Source organism: Musca domestica, unplaced genomic scaffold (assembly GCF_030504385.1).
Source record: "Musca domestica strain aabys unplaced genomic scaffold, Musca_domestica.polishedcontigs.V.1.1 4, whole genome shotgun sequence".
NCBI lineage: Eukaryota > Metazoa > Arthropoda > Insecta > Diptera > Muscidae > Musca > Musca domestica.
The window spans coordinates 21,653,943-21,661,158 of record NW_026712328.1 but is presented as its reverse complement, the minus strand read 5'-3'; positions in this window follow the sequence as shown (position 1 = coordinate 21,661,158).

The window sequence follows — 7,216 nt, the reverse complement described above, 5'->3', positions numbered from 1 at the left end:
ATTTTGATAGTTTCATCAACAGGCTATGATACTTCCTAGCAAACGAGAGCCAAAATTTCGTAAATTGTTTGCGATTGAAAGTATTTTTCAGTGATATATATTCCGATAAATCAAAGAGCACTTCAATCGCTTCGACATATTAGTTGGTAGTAGGTCCACAAATGAGTTACATATTTAATTCTATTTATTCAATTTCTATCCTATCTCTTCCCCGAAATATGTGTCAAAGTTATTTCCAATGATAACTGCGTGAAAATATGCCAAAGTACCTTCATATTTGGTTACACTTGGTTTTCTGCTAATAGGGTTTCAAAATAACCATATTTACCGGTATTAATGTACCTCCCTCGTGTGAACTGCAAAAATGTCGGATTCGCGTGAAACTTGCAGAGAAAAACTAGGTTCGTTTAAGTTGGAAAAAATCCACCAAATATTTTAATGTAAACTCAAATTCTTCGCCAATATATTTAGGGTTTCCTTATAACTACATTCATATCTAGGTATGTCAGTACCTTTTTCCTGGATCACCCACGTATCTCGGGATAAAGGATTAAAGAGCACAGAATATTGATCACCGTTTTTAAAACATCCCTTTAAATCAATGCTTTTGAAACCAGAGCTTTTCTGCAAAGACTACGATGAGCCTGAAAAGTACATGGGACTTTTTAAATAACTCATGTAACGAAACTACTATTTTCCCCGCACATAGCCTGCGCTCCTTCAGTGCATATATCAACTCAATTCGTCCATTCCAATCCTTTTCTTTTTATATAAGAATCATTTGAACTTACAGAACAAAATATCTTCACATGTTTGTCTTGCAAATATGAACGAATAAATACAAGAAAATATTAGGAAATGAAATAAGTTGTGAGTGATGTAGGTGGCAGGGTGGGTACTTATAATTAACAAGCACATATTGTGCAATCAAATCATCAACATTTTGGAATGTCGGGACAGAGATTTCCAAAAACTAAAGAAGGTTCTAATCCTCCACCGATTTCGGGGCTCACACAATATTTTCTTGCGAACCACTGGTGGATAAATATAATTAGGAACTATATATCTTAGATAATTTATTTAAATCAATTTTTAGTTAGTTTTAATGTCCAAAATGCATATTTTCCAGATACATGTCTACATGAGGAAAATCCTTACTTTTGGTCTGGATGGCGGCATCAGAAAAAATTAAATACAGATTCCTTTTTATAACTTCCACCATATTATGGAGGCTATATTAAGTTTGTTATTCCTTTTGTAACTCCTCAAAATACACATGTCAGACACAACAAAGTATATATATTCGTATAGTAGTTGCATTTTGCTAGTAGGCAGATTAAATTTGTAAATGGGCCATATCGATCCACGTCCAATAACCGGTATTTTGATTTTTATTGGTGACATTACTTACAGGAATTGTTTTTATAACGTATGACAGAAAACTGTCTATGCAGATCCATGTCTTCGTATAGCACAATTTAATGGTACCGTCCTATATTCGGTATTTTGATGATATTAGCGACATTATTTACCGGAATTGTTTAAAATTTAGTTCTAAATCGGTACTACTGTCAATGACAACAAATTATTTATGCAGGTTCTCGTCTTCGTATATTCCCCAAAAAAGGTTGTAATTTAGCCGATATTTTTTGAAGATTTTTTTAAAATATTTCAAGTTCCTTGCATCTAATGGAGGGTTTCAAAATTTCGGCTCGGCCGAACTTAGGTGCTTTTTTACTTATTTAATTATACCCTACACCACAAGGTGGTCAGGGTATGTTTTTGTCCATTTGTTTGCAACAGGCAAAAAGAAACGAGATAGACCCATAGTTCCTTTTGATGATCCGCATAGAATCACATTCTGAGTCGATTTATGCATGTCCGTCCGTCTGTCCATGTATTTTTCTAAACAAAGTACTTGTCGCATTTATTACCCGATCCACATGAAATTTTGCAAAAGATAATCGGTCAAAATTTATATATAGGTCCCATATATATCTGCGTCCGATTTGCCTTTTATTGTACACCAAACGTATAATATCAACCCGAATTGTATGGTATTTTGCGTATACACCCAAATTAGGCCTGAAAATAAGTATGCCAAATTTGATCGAAATCGGTTCAGATATAGCTATAGCTCCCATATATATTGTTCATCCGATGTGTTATTTTTGTCCTCCGCAGCCGTAATATGCACTCTGCAACAACAATATTTGGGGAAATATATCAAATACAGCTCAGAAATACCTTTGCTAAATTTTATCGAGATCGGTTCAGATTTGGATATAGCTCCCATATATAACTTCGTCCGATTTACCTTTTATTGTGCACCAAACGTCTAATATTTGTGTAAATGGGATGGAAATGGATGAAATTGAGCCTAGAAGCTAGTATGTCAAATTTGGTGAAGATCGGTTCAGATATAGCTATAACTTCCATATATATTGTTCATCGATTTGTTATATTTGTTACCCACAACCGTAATATGCACTCCATAACAACGATATTCAGGGAAATATATCAAATACCACTCAGAAATATCTTTGTCTAATTTTATCGAGATCGGTTCAGATTTGGATATAGCTCTCATATATATTTTTATCCGATTTGTTCACCAAATGGGCAATACAAGTCCGAATTTAAAAGATACAAATGCTTCGGCATATTTAGTCCTTTGAACTTGAAATTATAATTATAATCATAGCTTGTATGATTGAATTCTAGCATAAAAACTTTTAATTATTATGTGGAGCTCTACTAAATTAGCAAAGTGGTGTAGGGTATCCGGCCCCGCCTGACTTTAAGACTTTCTTTACTGGTTTTTGATATGTATATGTACATTCTTTAAAACGAGATTAGTTTCTATCCTTGTCGTTATTTTATGGATGCAGGAAGGCGATAAATAACTACGAATATAACAACTTCTATTCACCACAGTAGATAAATAAGTATGTATTTTATAAACACTTTTCCCCTCATTCCCCTAAAAGTATTGCATTGTTAACACTATTTGAAATGTATTTAAAACAGACCATCCTATAGGAAATTTCCATTTTAATACTTTTAGGAATATGCAAATAAAAATAAAAGAAATTTTTCGACAAGTTTCGGTACTTAATGATACAAGACTTAGGAATAAGCTTCTGGTTCCTTATTGCAGATTAGTATAAATATCTTGCGTATTTTATATACTATGCGCTAGGCCTTCGGTTTAAGAAACCAATTTCGAAAATACTACAGTTTCATTTTATTAAAAATATCTATTTGTCAATCTATTTCCCATTATCGAGTGTGTCTTAGACATTATCCTTTGATTGCAATCAAAGCATTTGCATGTCACGTATATTTGAAGACATTCATCGTCAAATACATTGAGTATAAATTAGTGTAACAAAATAGTAGATGCTTTATTTGTGATCTACCTGTTCGCATTTTTGGTTTCTTTTTAATTATATCTGACAATTTTTTGTTTGATAGTAGTAGTTTTCTTTTAATAAATAGAAGAAAACGTATTTTTGCAAATTTTCATATGACAGCATCGAAAACCTTACAGCAAATAGCCACAATGTCTACCAGTTTTCGAACAAAACATGTTTAGAGACGCCCATAAAATAATGCCTTTTTAAGCGTCAAAATCTTCATAAACCTTACGGTTTTATGGCTATAGCGGGCAATAAAAACAAATTTCAATTAGTGTCGAAAGAGTTGACACTTTTTCTGGTTTTTGCACTTGAACTCTTACAAAAAAAAAGCAAAACAAAAGGGCAATAACAAATCATTTTTCAACTATCCATGACTTCGTCAAATGGGATACTTAATAGGTAAAACTATTGCTAATTATTGAAATTTCATAGTAAAGGTCGTTGGTTAACCAAAGAGGTGTGTCGCACTTCAATGTTGTAGTTGGAATATAAGAACAGGCGAATTCATAATTTTATAACACTAGGAACACAACTTATTTTATTTTGTCAATATGATATTATGAATACAGTTTCCAACAATCATTCATTATGCGACTAAAGTTTACGTTAAACAAGTAAGCAACGGCTATAGTCTGGTGGGGTGGATCATGTGGTGCAAAGATTCTGTAGTCGAGCGGGGTCGACCATGTGACACTCTAACCTCTGCGATATGGATGCATAACCTATCGACTAGGATGCATATACCTAACAATCATTAATATCAAGATTTGTTTTCTAACTTCCTATTATTAGAGATATAAATAATGTATTAATTTGCAATTAAATATTTTTATGGAATATAATGACAATAAAAATAATTTAACAACAAGTGTTTTACCACGCACCTTGTTGTTGTATAAAGTAGCAATTGTTTATTTATTTGCCTTCTTCCATTTGATGGGTTCAATGTTTATGACCAAATAGTATTTGTACTTTATAACAAATGCTTTGAAAATGTACCTAGAACCGGGAATGCATAATGTTGGAGCCATTTAAAATTATTGCTATATGACACCAATAATGTCCAAAGAACGTAGTGTTTATGATGCCTTCAAGCAAACCCAAGAAAGAACATACAGTTTTGTACTCTTGAAATATTTACAGGTGTGAATTAATATAACAATGATGAATGGCTCGGTGCCTAGCAAGGAGTTTTATTACTTTGGCTACCACAACTTGAACGTTAATGATGCCTCTCTGTCACTTCCAGTATTGTGAAAGTGTTTATAGCAGTAATTAATGATTTATTAAATTTATTACCATTGTAATTAATAGGGTATGCCATTATAACTGTTACGAAATCAGTTCCACTTTTTGTGGAAAGGGTGCAAAATGATGTCTGTAATCATAAAATGTTCTTATGTATCCTTTTGATATTTGGATAAAGACCACGAAGCCGGATGTCTGTACCACAGCTTATATTCTTTTCAGAAGATATTCTACATACAACTATAGCATGGAAATATTGTATATATTCTCCATCACCATAAAATTATGTGTCGATTTTGCGAGGTCCGTTCGTCTGTCTGTCCGTCTGTGGGAATCACTCTAGCTTCCGAACGAGAGGAAGTTGTGGTGTTTTAGTTTTGTAGCCATTTTGGTATTGAATGGGCTATATAGCTTTTGGTATAGCCCCAATACAACTGTATCGGAATGTCGGAAATAGCATCAAATTTTAGAATAAGTTTAGGTTTGTTCGAATCGGTCACCTTTGACACGAATTATGGCCTTCAAACGGCCAATGAAACCGTCACATGCTCCCCGAATTTTGCTCTGCGCTATTTTGACCCATTCCCGGCGAAGCGCTTGCTTGAGGTGATCGACATATTGGTATTTTTAGTGCCAACCATGCTTTCCAAAATACTTCAGACACAATAGTCCAACGGATTAGTATCCGGAGAATTTGGTGGCCATTTTGCACTGGAAATGAAGCGAGGAACCTCATTTTGTAACCATTCTTGAGTGGCGCGTGTCCAAAATCTGGGGCTAAAATGTTTGCGTGCCCATGGCTTTAATGCACCCTCCAGAATATTTTCACGATAGTATTCGGCAATTATTCTGATGCCACGGTCAATTAATAGGAGCGGAGAGCGACCATCGGCTGTTATGGCGGCCCACACCATCACCATGGCCGGCTTGAGTTCTAATGGCCAACCGAAGGTGCACATTTTCAGCTGACCTCTTTGGCAAATAAACACGATCGTTTTGTTTGTTTACAAACTGCAAACTGGTGGACAACGAACGTTTTCTCATCGCAGAAAAAAAAATCGGCAGTTCATCACTTTCGGCCAAGCGAAGCTACTCTTTAGCTCTTTTGAGTCTATTTTCTTTCTGTTGCGATGTAAGTTCTTGCACTTTTGGGAATTTCAATGGCCTTACCCCGAGCTCATTTTTCAATATTTGGCGAATGGAATATTGCGATATGTTCAGCTCACGAGCCATTTTTCGGCCACTGCGACGCGAATTTGGATCAAATCTCTCCTTTACTTTTCGAACCAATTCTGCTGATGTTGCTGTTTTCTTCCGTTCACTTCCTTGACGTCGGGCTGCGCTACCAGTATCACGGTAACGAGCGATTGTACGAGACACAAAGGATTTATTCACATTTAAATGCTGAAGTGTTCTAACGATAGCCCCTTGTGGTTTCCCAGCCAAATATAAAGAAATCACACCTTCACGCTTGAATTCCATTATGAATAATTTTTTTCTGGAAAATTCTCACCAAAATGCTTTTATACCCTTGTAAACAATATAACAAGCTCTCACTGGAATAATTTTACAGCTGTCGGACGAATGCCTTAGAAATGACAGCAGTCTGACTTTGGTTGTAGTTTTTCATGTCAGTAGTTGGTATAGTCCCAATAAAAATGTATATACGATTTAGACAACCGGAACCGGAATTATTTCAAATTTTGTATTAGAAGTTCCTAATGGATGCTACAGCCTATGAAATGTATGTACACGTCTGCGTATAGCCCCCATATAAGGGTAACTCCCAACCCTCCCTATTATGTTGATGATTTTAGCGACATTATTATGTTTTTTCGGTTACCGACTAACAGTCTCGAACTAAAACCAGTAAAAAAGTCTTAAAGTCGGCCGGGCCGACTTTATGATACCCTACACCACTTTGCTTATTTAGTAGAGCTCCACATAACAATAAAAGTTTTTATGGGAGAATTCAATCATATTATAATTATAACTTAAAGTTGAAAGGACTAAATATGCCGAAGCATTTGTATCTTTCAAATTCGGACTTGTATTGCCCATTTGGTGCACAATTAATTTGAAATCGGAGATATATATGGGAGCTATATAGAAATCTGAACCGATCTCGATAAAATTTGGCAAAGATATTTCTGAGCTGTATTTGATATATTTCCCTGAATATCGTTGTTACGGCGTGCATACTACGGCTGTAGGTAACAAACATGACAAATCGGATGAACAGTATATATGGGAGCTATAGCTACATCTGAACCGATCTTCACCAAATTTGGCATACTAGCTTCTAGACCCAATTCGGTCGTAAGTGCCAAATTCCATCCCATTTGGACAAATATTAGACGTTTGGTGCACAATAAAAGGTAAATCGGACGAAGTTATATATGGGAGCTATATCCAAATCTGAACCGATATCGATAAAATTTAGCAAATGTATTTCTGAGCTGCATTTGATATATTTCCCCAAATATTGTTGTTGCAGAGTGCATATTACGGCGGCGGTGGACAAAAATAACAAATCGGATGAACAA